The sequence below is a fragment of the Phragmites australis genome, chromosome 8 (genome assembly GCF_958298935.1).
Source record: "Phragmites australis chromosome 8, lpPhrAust1.1, whole genome shotgun sequence".
NCBI lineage: Eukaryota > Viridiplantae > Streptophyta > Magnoliopsida > Poales > Poaceae > Phragmites > Phragmites australis.
This window is the reverse complement of record NC_084928.1, coordinates 37,092,609-37,107,399: the sequence shown is the minus strand read 5'-3', so window position 1 is coordinate 37,107,399 and position 14,791 is coordinate 37,092,609. Positions and strand designations below refer to the sequence as shown.

Below are 14,791 nucleotides of genomic sequence, written 5' to 3'. Positions count from 1 at the left end.
ACTGCCATGAACTATTAATCACAGGAAGTAGGCCATCTTCTCTGTACAAAGCATCGCACTTTGTCATCGTTTTACTCCAAAGTAAACTCTGTTTCATTAGTTTTATTCGTTCATAATCTTTTTTGTTTTTCACACAGCTGGGTAGTTCAAACGGACACTTTTACAATACTAAAATTTCCATGTTAAACAACCGCATGCTCGCAAGGGAATTAATCAGCACAATTTGATTGCCTTCACCACAAAATGCTTTGGCCTTTGAGCCACTTAAATTGCATATAGTACTAATTGATCAATAGAAACCACCATTAGATCCACTAAAAATTGCATAGAAGACTAATTGAAAATTGCAGCAAAGCAACTACAACTAAAACCAAGGTAAGTTATACTAAACCTGGAAAGGCATGTTCTTTGATCGATTGGCAGCACTCTAGCCTCCTTTTCAAACGAAAGAAAGGCTTCCAATCATGTTAAGGGAAAACTAACTCACAGTTGAAAATAGCGGCCGAGGTGTTGTCAGAAAAGGAAAATAGCTGTTCGAGAGAATAAAAGTCAGGTGCCACCATTCGATTCGCTTAGGAAGGACAAACAAGGGGTCAAATAATAGGGAATAACATAATAGAAGTAAATAGCCACAAATATGATATAATCTTTCTCCAAGCTCAGTTACAAAGAAACATCATGATACCTACAACACATATGCAAAATGCATAACAACGCTCCTAATCATGGGGATAAAACAGCATATATAGCTAACTTGTTGCAAATTCGTGGCACATATCTAAATATGTTTCTTTTGGATGAACTTGTTTTGCACAAATAAATCTCTGGTGGTCTTTTGACTGTAACTTACATGTTATATGTTTTTAATTTGTCAGATTATGTTTCGGGATGGGGGAAATCTTTGTCGAGATGTTCTGTCTATGCCAGTGAGCAATATATTCTACATCTCCATTCCATTTGATCTCATCACCATTTGTTAGTCTTGGAACAATTCTGCAAGAGAGACATACACAATCAACAATCAACAGAAAAAAGATGAAAGAATAAATAGTGATATATCAAAGAGAAATTCAACAACTTACATCAGAGCCTATATGGTAATTCAGGCCCTGTGCACCGTAAGACGGAAATATGTGTGTAATAAACCACCTCCTACAATAGAAGCATAAATTGAAATGATTCAAATCTAAAATGGAGAGATAAAGATAAATGTCGATGCTACAAACCTGCTTAGTAACTTTCCTGATACTTTGTGTTATCGTTTGCTCACTAATTTCTAGAGATGGCATATTTCCATGTCTTTGGTTTCAATAGCTTGGCACCTGGTCATAACCGATGTTAGGATTTATCCATACAAATTAAGAGTACCATGAAAACTTGTACTGCAGACAGAATCTAGTATAGCATTTTAAAGTATATGGCACAATGGTTACTGAACAGAACGAAAATTTGCCAAATTCTTTCTGAAACAAAAACACAAAAATGTAAACTCTGTAGTTTGTGCATCCGCCGTGAAGTTTGCAAGAAACAGCTTTGAAAAATATATTGGTTCCCTCAATTTCAGCTAGTCCAAATTTCGTGGTTTAGGCAGAAAAACAATTAATACAATCTAGACGTTGACGCAGCTCGAAGAGGATAATACATATGAACAGATTTATGCAATTGTTGCTGAAACTGCAAAGATTTGAGTTACATATGAACAGATTTATGCAATTGTTGCTGAAACTGCAAAGATTTGAGTTTGGTGGGTACCTTCGTGACGAGCATCGAGATATTTAGACGCGAGGCTGTCGAGACGTTGACGCAGGGATGAAGGAAGCAACTTTATACCAGGACAACCTTGAATTTCAAGACGAGAAAGAGATGAGTATGCGGGTAGCCCATTGGGCAAGGATGTCAGGCTTTCACATTTCCAAAGATAAAGGTGTTCCAGCGTTGGGAGCTCTCCCAAGCATGATTCCAGGGACCTGATAGGACTTCTAGATTGCCGCAACCGCTAATTTCTATACTCTTGAGGGACGGGGGAAGGCTGAGAACCCCTGAGAAGCTGTCACACCATCCAACTACTAGACTTTCAAGACATGGAAGGAAGTGGTCCCTGACCGATGATGACAGCTCCGGTACAGCTGTGGATTCCATGACGTCAGTGCTAGGCCCTTGTGTTAATGCTGGCTTGTCCTGTTGCTCGCCGAATATGCGCTCAAGCTTACGGCACCGCCAAATAGACATTTCCTTGAGAGATGCTGGGAAGTTGAAGACCTCTACCAGACTTGCACACTCATGTATCGATAGATACTCGAGATGGGGTAAAAGTTGGCTTCTTTCTGATGATGCTGGCTGGTCAGGACCTTGTGCGTATCCAATCAGATTATTGCATTCCAAAATAGTCAGCCTCCTCAAGGATATCAAGCTTTGAAACTCTTTCTCCGGCCAGCAGACAAGCGCATCGCAACTCCGAATTTGTAGACGTTGGAGCTGCTCAAAACAAGGCCATAGCACTAGTGCACGTGAGTGGAAGAACAAGTTGCAGCCGATTAGCTTCATATCTGTTAGAGGGGATTTACGATTCCATTTCTCCTTGCCATCCACCAGATCAATCACACTACTATGCTCCATATCTAGCAATGTTGTTTCTCCATCTTGGAACTTCAATTTCAAAGTGGACAATGACGACATATACCTAGCTGCCCACAGGTACATATGTGGGTTGCCTTTAGTTATCTCTAATACTCTGAGCTTTGATGCTTTAGGTAGATTTGTTAACTGTGGGCATTTCTTAATACAGACTGTCTCAAGCAAAGGGAATATTAGCTGTCCTACTTGAACTCCAGGGACCGCATCCCAGCTTTGAAAGCTGCTTAATTCTATCAATCTGAGCTCCTTCAATTCTGGAAATGCTGAGCGGGCCATTGTATAATCTCCTCCACCATACGATTCTTTCAGCAATGCCGCTTCTGGTAATGCAGTGAACTTTTCACAACGCTCAATCAACAACTTTTCAAGCAGAGGGAATATTAGCTGTCCTACTTGAACTCCAGGGGCTGCATCCCAGCTTTGAAAGCTGCTTAATTCTATCAATTTGAGCTCCTTCAATTCTGGAAATGCTGAGCGGGCCATTGTATAATCTCCTCCACCATACGATTCTTTCAGCAATGCCGCTTCTGGTAATGCAGTGAACTTTTCACAACGCTCAATCAACAACTTTTCAAGCAGAGGGAATATTAGCTGTCCTACTTGAACTCCAGGGGTTGCATCCCAGCTTTGAAAGCTGCTTAATTCTATCAATTTGAGCTCCTTCAATTCTGGAAATGCTGAGCGGGCCATTGTATAATCTCCTCCACCATACGATTCTTTCAGCAATGCCGCTTTTGGTAATGCAGTGAACTTTTCACAACGCTTAATCAACAACTTTTCAAGCAGAGGGAATATTAGCTGTCCTACTTGAATTCCAGGGGCTGCATCCCAGCTTTGAAAGCTGCTTAATTCTATCAATTGGAGCTCCTTCAATTCTGGAAATGCTGAGCGGGCCATTGTATAATCTCCTCCACCATACGATTCTTTCAGCAATGCCGCTTCTGGTAATGCAGTGAACTTTTCACAGCGCTCAATAAACAACTTTTCAAGCTGAGGAAATGTTATTTGCTCTCCTGCCACCAAGTTTGCCTCACAACATCTATCAAATTCTGGTAGACCAACTATCTTAAGCTCCTTCAGTTTTCGGAAAGTGGAGGACGTACCACCGATGCACAAGTACTGCAAATTTTGTAATCCTTCCAAATGAAGAAGTCCCAGCTCTTGTAGCTGGCACAATGGAGGAAGCTGCTTGGATTTCCTACAATCAAGTAGTCGAAGCTCAACCAAGTTTTGCAACATACCTATCCATGTTGGGAAAGTGGTGCCTTGGTAGGAATGTATCATTAGAGCTTTCAGTCCATCATGAGCTTTGAGGTCCTCTAGCACCGTATGACATTGTTGTTCCTCCTCCTTACCACTTGTCCACCTTAACGACAGTTCTCTCAGTTCCTTCTTATTTCCAAGATTGGATGCTTTTGCGTCTGCTTGTGTCACATTTTCGAGCTGACTTAGCAGTAGTGAACCACCAATGTTTAAATGCTGTAGCTCTCCAAGATTACTGCAATTAGAGCCACTACCCACTACAAAATATGTAAGTGTCTGAAGGGAGGTGAGTCGTCCAAGCTCCGGAGGCATGCACTTCAACTCCTCACATCCATGAGTGTAGAGGTGACGGAGGGCAGTCATGTACTTCATTTGCTTGGGAAGTCGATCAAGATTTTTGCAGCCACAAAGGTTTAGCGTCTGAAGATTATATAGGATGCTTATATCTTCCGGAAGTGCTATGATAGAACTTCCTGACAGATCAAGATACCTTAGATGATGCAGATGCTTTGGTTTCATTGGCAGACTCGAAGCATAGAGTTGTAATGCTCGCAAAGAACTGTATTTTGATAAATGCTGCAAATTTTCAACCATATATCCACCAGCCATCAGTGTTTGGATAGCTAGAGGCGTTTTCTTCATAGAATGATTTAAAATAACCAGTGGCTGTGATCGATAACATGAAAAATGTAAATGGCGAGCAGTATTTGGAAGCAACTTAGTACTTGGACTAGTTTCCATAGTTATAGCAACACACTCTGTTTCCATAGCAGACAATGCAACATCATGCATGAGGTCATGGATCTTACATATAATTCTTGAACAATACCCACGCCTTCTTTTATCTTCGTCAACCGTGACTTCCTTCACATCCTGGAAGAATGACCTTGAAACCAACTCGTTGAAAATCCGTTTACCAACGATTTCAGTACGTACTCCTTTTTTCTCTGAGATAAAACCATTGGCCATCCATAGTCGAATAAGCATGTCCACGTCAATCTCATAATCCTTGGGAAACATAGCACAAAAAGAAAAGCATTGCTTCATGTCAGCTGGCAAGTCATCGTAGCTGAGCTTGAGTATAGGTAAAATTCCAGTCTCATCATTGCTTATGCTGCTTCCTTGTAATACGGCTTCCCACTCTTCCACAGTAGTCTTGTTACGTAATACAGATCCCAATGCTTTCGCTGCTAATGGAGACCCAGCACATCTCTCTGCAATCTGATCAACCAACTTAACTAGCTCAGCTGGCTTGCTGTTTTGCACACTGAATGCTCTTCTTTTAATAATTTCATGTATGAATTTCTTGTCCAAAACTGTGATGTCATGGTCTTTAACTGTACCCATGAGGTTAGCTATTTTTTTATCACGAGTAGTCGTTAGTACGACACTGCCGACATCACCATGTTTAAGACAGGCCTCCAGCTTCTCCCACTTGTCGACATTCTTATTCCAAACGTCATCCAGTACAAGAAGGTACCTGTTAGAAATAATTTTTTCATATATATGAGATGTGCAATGTCCAAGAGGGCAACTTGCAAGTTAGAATTTTGGTGTGTGGTGCCCAATTCAAAGTCGTTGGCAGGTTGTCGGTCCAATGCAGAAATGCAGGAGAGTTAAGCAAATGGTTAGTTTGGGTGCTCGTGTCCTTATTCCTTATTGGGTTGTTAGTTGGTAGCGGTGTTATCTTTCGTATTTAAGCTGTCTTTGAGCCTAATGGCTTTTAAGGCATCTTTAAGACTTTAACAATACACGTTAGCTAGCTATAAGGTTATATATCAATATCAGATTTTTAACTACTTAGAGGAGAGACAATTCCAAGAGAGATAAAAGTCAACTACTAGTTAGTACACGGTCTATTCATGTACTCCAAGACAAATACATAATTTAGCACACTATTACACGTGGACCCATATGAAGTTTAGAGAGTATACTCTAGCTAATCCATTGACGATGTTATCTATTGTGCTATCAATAGGTGACATGGATAACTCTTATATATACTAATTAGCTATATTAATGGAAACACCCTTATAATGTAAGTTGAGGATGAATAAAGAGGAGAAGAAAAATGTATATGTTTATGTGTGACACAAAAAGAGGGTACGTTGACTGAATTTTGTCTACCATTACCTCTTTCCGTGGAGTTCTTGCTGAAGCTTCTGCAGTGCCTTCTCTAGGTTGTTCTCACCAGAGGTGTTGCAGATCTTGTTAGCAAGATTACAAACATCGAAATCATCTGACACGCAGACCCAATTCCAAAGTTGGAAATGCTTCTTGACATCAGGGTCATTGTAGATGAGCTGAGCTAAGGTGGTCTTGCCCAGCCCACCCATCCCAACGATGGGAAGGACCGTGAGATCTGAAGTGTTAGTCTTATCAGTTACGATCTTAACAATCTTCTGCCTCTCCTCGTCTCTGGATCTATTGACAATATTCTCTGGGTCAACAATGATGGAATCCGTCTGACGCCACTGCTTAAATGCTGGTGCTTGCCGTTGATATTTGAATCCAAAAGAATTCATTTCATCCACAAGTACCTCAATGGTCTGCACAATCCTGCGAAGCTTGTTGCCCATCCTGTAACGGAACGCAATACGGTTGTGAGTAGGAAAGAGCTTTACTGCACCCATGCCGAGCTTGGTGATGTGCCCCTTCTTCTTGGCTTCGCGGCGGAGCGCCTCGTAGTTGAACTCGTCGAAGACTTCATTTGCCTCGTACGCCACAGTTTTGAGCTCCTCAAGCCATGCTTTTGCCCCTTCACGGTGGGTTGCCTGCTCCTCGGCATCGGCGATGACGTCGAGGATGGCCGGCAGCTTACGCTTGAGGATCTTGTGCTCCTCCTCCATGCCCTCCATCACCTTGTACTGGTCCAGGATGTAGTTGGACGCCTTCTCCTTCACCATGGACACCAGTGGCCCGACCACCATGCTAGCCACCAGCTCAGCCATTGGAACTGCAGTCAGAACTCACAAGAACACACACAGAACACAGGGAACACAATTGCAGAGTGGAGAAGAATGGTCTGACAGTCACTTCAATCAGCTCCACATGAGGGCATGGAAAGATGCGCAAATATATTGACAAAAAAGAAAGTAACTAGTGGGTATCTGGTTCTCGCAGTCGACCTCAGGGCATGAAAAGATACGCAAATATATTGACAAAAAAGAAGGTAGCTAGTGGGCATCTGGTTCTCGCAGTCGACCTCTATTACTATCTTAACTAGATGCCAACAGGCCAATCCCTCACAAAATCTCTAAGCAATATTCCGAGTTAACACAATAGAATAATTATAACGCCTAATTAGATTGGATTGGTGAACGTTGCAGGCTCTGCTCCTGGTAATTACAATGCATTGTGCATCGATTAGTACGTAGCAGCAGAGAACACTCTGATGAACATTAGGCAACAACGTACAATCAGACGCATGGGACATAGTAAGCAAAAATGAAAAAGAAATTTGATTGATGACACAGAAAAAATGTACATATTTAACACAAGAAACAAATTGAATGTGATACATGTAAATTAATCCATGCTGGAAGATTTGCGTTTGTGAATCTAGTACTTACCTTGGAGGAGCAATGTGAGGCGGAGTAGAGAGAGAAGTGCTTCCATGGAGGAGAAAGAGAGAGGAGGCAGGGATCAAGACAGATACAAAATTTTAGTTTGTTCATGTACGTGCATCGCATGAGGCATGAGGTAACTAGGATACTAACCGGAGCTATTAAATTAAGAGCCACTTCCTTCCAAGAAACATCCAAGGAAGCTATTAAATTTACTGTATAAAGGAATTTTGGTATGTGTATATATATATACATGACTACTATTATTTACGTATGCGTAGCGTGCATGCACGCTGCGCACAGGGCTTGCATACACCCGACCAAGCCAGCCTCACGCAAACAAAGAAGATCTGACATGCATGCCAGCCTCATACAACCGAACGTGCTACCACCAACCACCCCGTGGGCCCACTAGATAACCAAATGCGTTTCCATCCCGTGAGCAACAATTACAACCAGTTGCAACTATGTGCATAGACGAGTTACAATATGTAGTATCGAGTGATTGTAACTACAGACATAAAGTGGTTACACATGTTATAACTGGATTGTCTATCATGTTATAACTGTAGTGTTCAACAGGTTGTAACTAGAATGGTTATAACTGCAACACTGCAATGCTCACCATGTTATAATTCAGTTCTACATGTTGTATTTCAACAAGCAACGCTGCAGTTCATCATGTTATAACTGCAATATTCTATATGTTATAACTAGAGTGGCTACCATGTTGTAACTACATAGACATAACTTCTTTGTAACTGCAACACTGCAATGCTCACCATGTTGTAACTCAGTTCTACATGTTGTATTTTAACAAGCAACGCTGCAGTTCACCATGTTATAACTGCACGGGGAGGGAGGATGGCTTGGCTGGGGCACGCGCGGCCGGCCAGTGCGTAGCGCGAGGGGCGCAAAATAGCCTTGTCGAATATATATATCTGTTTTATCTGTTTAATAATTGATCATGTGGACTGGCAGCCACGGATCCTGTTGATCCGTTCATGTGATCAGGCTTCACCTAGCTTAATCCTAACCAGATGGATCAAACATGTGGTCGATTTGTCGCCTGCTTGGCTTATTAAGTAGATAGATAGATTAGTTTGCAGAGCACATGTCGAGCCATCAGCCGGGCCAACATGAACACATTACCAGCAAGCCTTCACAGGGTCTGTTGCTGAACCTGATGCTGTTTCTTCAGCAGTTTAACCATCAATAAGTGATGCTTCAGAGTTCAGAGTGGTCACTACGCTTTTTCCCCCCTGTTTCCTTCATCAAACTTCTCATTAGCTAGTGTGGTACAAACACTGGGATCAGCCCTCTTTCTGTCAAAAAAGAGAGGAAATGATGTGCCTTCATTATTGTGGAACAAACATAAGCTGGACTGAAACACACAGCCAAACGTACAAGGAAGAGAACCCTTGCTTGCTCCAGCTAGTGCTCCGGGAAATTGAACCCTCTTTCTAGATTTTTTGGGTGGTCATTTGGATCGCAGAAGGAAAACGATTTGGTTGAACATGTACAATTGCACATATTTTCAAGTGTCTACTCTACATCACTATCACTGTATTATATCACACTGAATAGAAACCATGTTTACCTGTTGTGCAGTGCGACGCATCCCTTGACCAGAAACTGGCGTCTAGGCCAAAATGTGATGGTGATTGGTGATGCACTGGTCTATATGCTGGTGGCGAGACGAAAGGGACTCCCACACATGCAGTGGCGGGTTCAAAATTTTCAATTTGGATGTACAAATTTATTGTGCTCGTGCGAGCGCTGTAGTTGCCTCGTGCCCTGGCCCCGCCTCGATCGTGCCCATGCTACCGTCCTCGATCTCACAGTCGATGGGTAAAGCATAGTGTAAGTCAGATCGTTATGCGGCCGCATGAGCCGTGGGTCACGAGTTATGACCGGGTCAACACCTATTAGGTCGTGACGAGATGAGCTTAGATCATTATAAATCATGATCATCACACACATCTATAAAATATAACATATAGAAAAAAATTACACAAAATTCTAATATACATATGTACACACATGTCCTTAATAAGGCCGCACATACTCACATCTCTCGAGCAATTACAAGGGTTTAATGGGGAGGTGATCTTGTTTTGAGCTCTCGAGTGGCTATGGAACGCTGTACCTGGTGATCTTTTTTTTTTGGTGGGGGGGGGGGGGGTGGACGGGAGAGGAGTTCCTCTGCATTTGTGTTGTGGCTATGTGAATTGCGAGCTCATCGTCCACAAACTGGCTGAAAGCTACGGCCGGCTACTTGCATGGCGACGGCGAGGGTGCAGGTCTCTTTCGCGGCGGACAGTTGGGTGGTCGAGGGAGCAGCGCTGTGCTTGGACGTTGCCGGAAAATCAATAGTATTAAGTTGAATTGAAATTAGATATGATCGAGCAGAGAGGGACTTGTGATATTTGTGGATAAAGCAGTTTGTGGCCAATGTTTGAATAATTCCTGAGCACACTGTCTACCTTAGTTAGAAAATGGATCAGGCTAACTGCGCTCTGGCTGTCCGCGGTTAGCGCGAGTAGTGCGCACGGCGCGCAAGCTCTGCGGCACGTCCCAGGGCGCTGGGATGGCAGCGACCGAGCACGAGCGTGCCGCAAAACGCTCGGCCAACGATGGCCATGAAAATCTGCATGTAATTCCTTTTTAATCGAGTTCAATCAACAGAAAAAGTAGCCGCTTGGCAGCACAAAAGAACTAGTCTCCATTTTCGCGTTCACGTGTGTCTCCTGCTCGCCACCGTGCGCCATCGACTCCGGTTCACCGGCGCTCTCTCACCGGCGGTCTTCTGTCAGCCAAGAGCCGGGTCATGGAAGTAGATTTGTATCTGGACATGCGGAATTTTTTAAAATATTTATTTATTTGTCATTTATTTTTTGCCTTTTCCAGAGATAATACGTTATTTAAAAAATCAAAAATAATTACAGGGCGCCCCACCACAACATGAAAATTAAAAATTTCGCAACCGAATATTTTCACTCTACCATATGAAGGGATTGGTGACATCTTAACAGGAGGGTGAGTTATGACACTAAAAATTAATTAGTTTTAAAACTTCTAAAGATAAATCTATATCAATTTATATTTAAATATGCTCTAAGTTTATCTACTATGTCTACTCTACTGTTAAAAAAATTAGCAATCTATAGCCAAATGAGTTGATTTCACCCCGATCCTTTCTCACAAACATGTTTGCAACCACTTAGCTTGTAGTGGTTGTTCTTAGTTTTAATCTTGTAGTTTGGTTTGGTGTAAAATTTTGAAGTCTTGTTTGGAAGATTCATTGTCTTCTTTTTCTCCTTGTTCTACTTCTTGACTTGTTTATATTGAAAGGACTTGTGGCTTTCTTAATAATATTTTAAACATATCATGTTGGAATCCTCCGTAAGTTTGTTCACTATATTATCACGGTTGTAGCGAACATGACCCTATTAGGGTATATATGCGATTTTAATGATTAATGGCAACATAGTCAATATGACTAATATGTTTATCAAGCATATACTTTAGTAGATCTCACAGATGTAATATATGAAGAAGCCACTACAACTGGGATAAATGTTGATTGAATTAGAGAAGTCTCAAAGAAATTGCACACGTTTGATAGTCCAACGTAGAGGAGTTTGTATACATTGGGGCATTTCAGCTTATGACAACTGTAGACATCGGAAGGCCCGGGGCATAAAGATTGTGTATGCCGGAGCATTTTCATAAGAAGAAGATCAAAGATGCTACATGTCAGATGGTCTGGCGCTCTGAGTGTTTATAATGTTCGACATTATGAACACATCGGAACATTTATTCCAAAGAAGGTTGCATATGTCGAAGAATAATGTTCAACACATCAGAAGGTTCCACGCTCTGAAGATCAATATGTCGGAGCATTTCTTGTAGAAAAAGTTTCAGTGGCGCGTCTGGCTCAAATATACACACCGGATGGTCCGGTGATGGAGTTGAAGGCAACGCTGGAGTATCTAGTGTTTATAATGGATTTGAGTAGCGTTCAGACGACTAGTTTTTGGATGATGTATACGTTAGATGGCCCAGTGAGTACAATATTGTTTATACCGGATCATCCGGCGTACACAGTAAAGTTGAGTCGTTATGGTTACAGCTAGTCCGCGGGGTCGAGGCTATAATATCCCTTCACTCGGTCATTTGAAGTTGTTGGAGTCCAGAGAAGCTCACATATACTTCAGAAAATATTTAAGATATGGGAAACCATCTAAATAGTATTCAAGCTAATCATTAGGATGATCATTTTCTATAATCACACCCACAATAATTAACTGGAATACCATTCCGGTAGTCCCGGCATGTGTTTATTTTCAAGATTGGAATGCACGCCTTTACAACAAGCGCATTATCACAAGACACAATAAAGAGTGACTAGTTAAATTAAGTTACAAGTATTTAAGTAGATTAAACTTTACAATAAAATACATAACACATACATTTGTTAGAGTAGTTACGCAGCAGAATAAGTTACAAGATGATGAAAGATGGGTAGCGTCGTTTGCCCTAAGGTGTCACCCCAAAATAACAACACACGAGTAGAATGATACTACTCATGCCCGTCGTCAACATCGGTGGGCGTAAAGGAGCCAACAACTAAATCTTTCTCACCTGAAAAACAAACAAAGCACATGAGTATGAAGATATTCGCAAGACTTAATCCATAATGGACACTTATAAATAGCCTAACTCTAAGGAGAATGCATATGGGTAATTAGTAAGGACTCGGCTACAAAGGTTAAGTAACTTCATATGTAAAAGCGATTTGAACTCAAGTGTAAGCATCTACACATAACCAAAATACCCTTGTATCCTGAGATCATCAACATAACTTAACTGTAACTTGTATCATATCAACTCTTCATCAACATCACCAGCTATATCCCAACATTCTATCACAACATACCGATATCGAAAACCCTACGATTGATGTAAATGGACAGAAGCATGCTCATAACTGAGAGCGCGACAATTTGAATTGATCTTACACCCTGCAGGGGTACATCTTTACCCACACGACACGAAGACTATTCGGTTTGTGTCACCCGCTAAAGTGCACACAAGAGGGTACCCGTGTCAACCTTTTCCAATTGAGCCCCGACTGTTTGAACATGCACCTATATGTGCGGAGGTCCATTAGGACTACTTTTGGAGCACCCTAGTTACGCCTAAAGGTGTGGAGGTAGTTAGAACTATTTCCCGAACAAACTAGATACTTCTACAAGCCTATTATACCCATAACACATTTACGACGTTACATCTACAAGCCTATTATGCTTATGACACCATATGCCCACAAGCCAAAAGGTCACAGCTACAAAAGGTATTCGGCTTCTCTACCATTATATTGACATGTGGTAAGTACGGAATATGCTAAAGCCAACTACAACAACGGACGATGCTTAATCGATTCAAGTGAGCCTATAACATTAGAGATCCCCTTCTCGAGCGATCCCTATTTCCCGCCCGAATCTCATCTTATCCTCATTGACTTACACATCCCATCATCATCATTGTATTTGTGAAATAAAAGTAAGCCCTAAACTCGCGAACGATGATCGAACCACTGCTCGACTTCTACCGATGACCTAAGCCTTGATAAGCATGATGTATTCATTTTAAATTAGACAATTAAGTGCTATTCCTCAGGATTACAATGGATCAAAGGATAACAATATCAAATAAGGGCAATAATGCAACAGTTAGGATCTACTACCGAAAACCCAACATCGACTAACTATCATGCGTGACATACATATATCATACTTTGTCAAATTAAAGACAACATATGATCTAAAGTAATAGGTGCAATATACTTAGATGCTTGACTTGCTTAAGCTCTTCACACACAATATCACAATCAGGTTTCACCTCAAGAATACCCCCTGTCGCTCTCATGTTCGTCGATCACTAAAAGAAAGAACAGTGCATCACAATTAATGTGACGGAATGCTATGATACATGCATCAAATGCCATGAAAATATTATAGGAGATGAGGTATTGAGTAAAGAACATGATGAAACAAGAATCATATGAATTGAAGTACGAATCTCATATTATAAAAGATTTATTTAAGGTCTGTTAAAAAAAGTCTATAATTAAGCTAGCTGTCAAGATTAAATGAGTTTCACAATTTAAACAGCACTTTCATACCAAAGTATATTTTTCCTAGATAGCACTGATTATAGCATAAATTTTCCAAGTGTTTTTATAATTTTAGACTATCACATTAATTAACTGTGATTTAATTAAGTTGAAACATATTTAAATAATAATTAATTATCAAAAATATTTCTGGAGTTCCAACATTTAAAATACTCATAAAAAGCTAACGCAACTGATCAAATAATTTTTGGAGTTCTTATGAATCAACTATGAAATTGACAAGCTATTAGCAAAGTAAACAAAAAGAAAAACCTATGATGAACAGTAAAATCCGGAGGGTTCGGGTTGAACTCGGATTCTTCGAGTACCAGGACTTTCGGGTGAACCTACGGGAGGGTGTCCTCTGTTAAAAATTGTGCAGATTAACCCGGAACCTCCGGATTATAACCTAGAACCTCCAGGTTGTAGCAGAACATGAGTTTTTTTTATGATTCTTCGACCGATTCGACTTGCATGTTAAAGTCTAATCCACATAAGCATATATTGGCACTAATATATGGATTCTAGACCTCATTTATCACTCTACAAGCTCAAATCACTAGCTCTACACATCCAAATCTTCCTTCTATCTCTAATGCCTCAAGAACACGATATTACTTCGTCATTCCTCGATTGCTGCCCACAAATCCATTCAAAAATCAACTAAGACATGCATTTATACCATGGAAACCCTAGGGACTTACCAAGGTCCTCTGACCAAGTTGGTGACTTCCGTTGGGGAAGAATCAAAGGGAAAGCTCGGAGAAGAGGGATGCCAAGCTGCTAAAATTGCAATGAAGAACAAGCGACGAAAATGGATTGAACTCCTCCAAATCTTCGTGCATATGAACAATAATTTGATGGATGGGAAGCTAATGAGCTAGGGAACACTATGGTGTGATATTCATACCTCAAATCTTGTTCTTGAGGGCAAATTCTTGAGGAGAAAGTGAGAGAGTTTGAGGGAGGCAAGGGGAGTAGCAGCTCTGCTGTTTGTGCTGGCCGGTTTGGAGTGAAAGAGAGAGTAAGTGTGAGTGAGTGAGGTGGGAGTGGGGCTGATGGCGCCCAAGAGAGGGAGGGGTGAGGTGTGGGGCCAGCCAATGGGTCTCATTTGCAAGAGAGATAAGTATTTCAGAAAAGGTTCTAT

General features: G+C 41.2%; 1 pseudogene; it reads right to left on the bottom strand.

Moving 5' to 3' along the window:
* Nucleotides 1-626: 626 nt before the first annotated feature.
* On the bottom strand, nucleotides 627-7,361 carry LOC133927403 (putative disease resistance protein RGA4; annotated as a pseudogene).
* Between the last annotated feature and the right edge of the window lie 7,430 nt (nucleotides 7,362-14,791).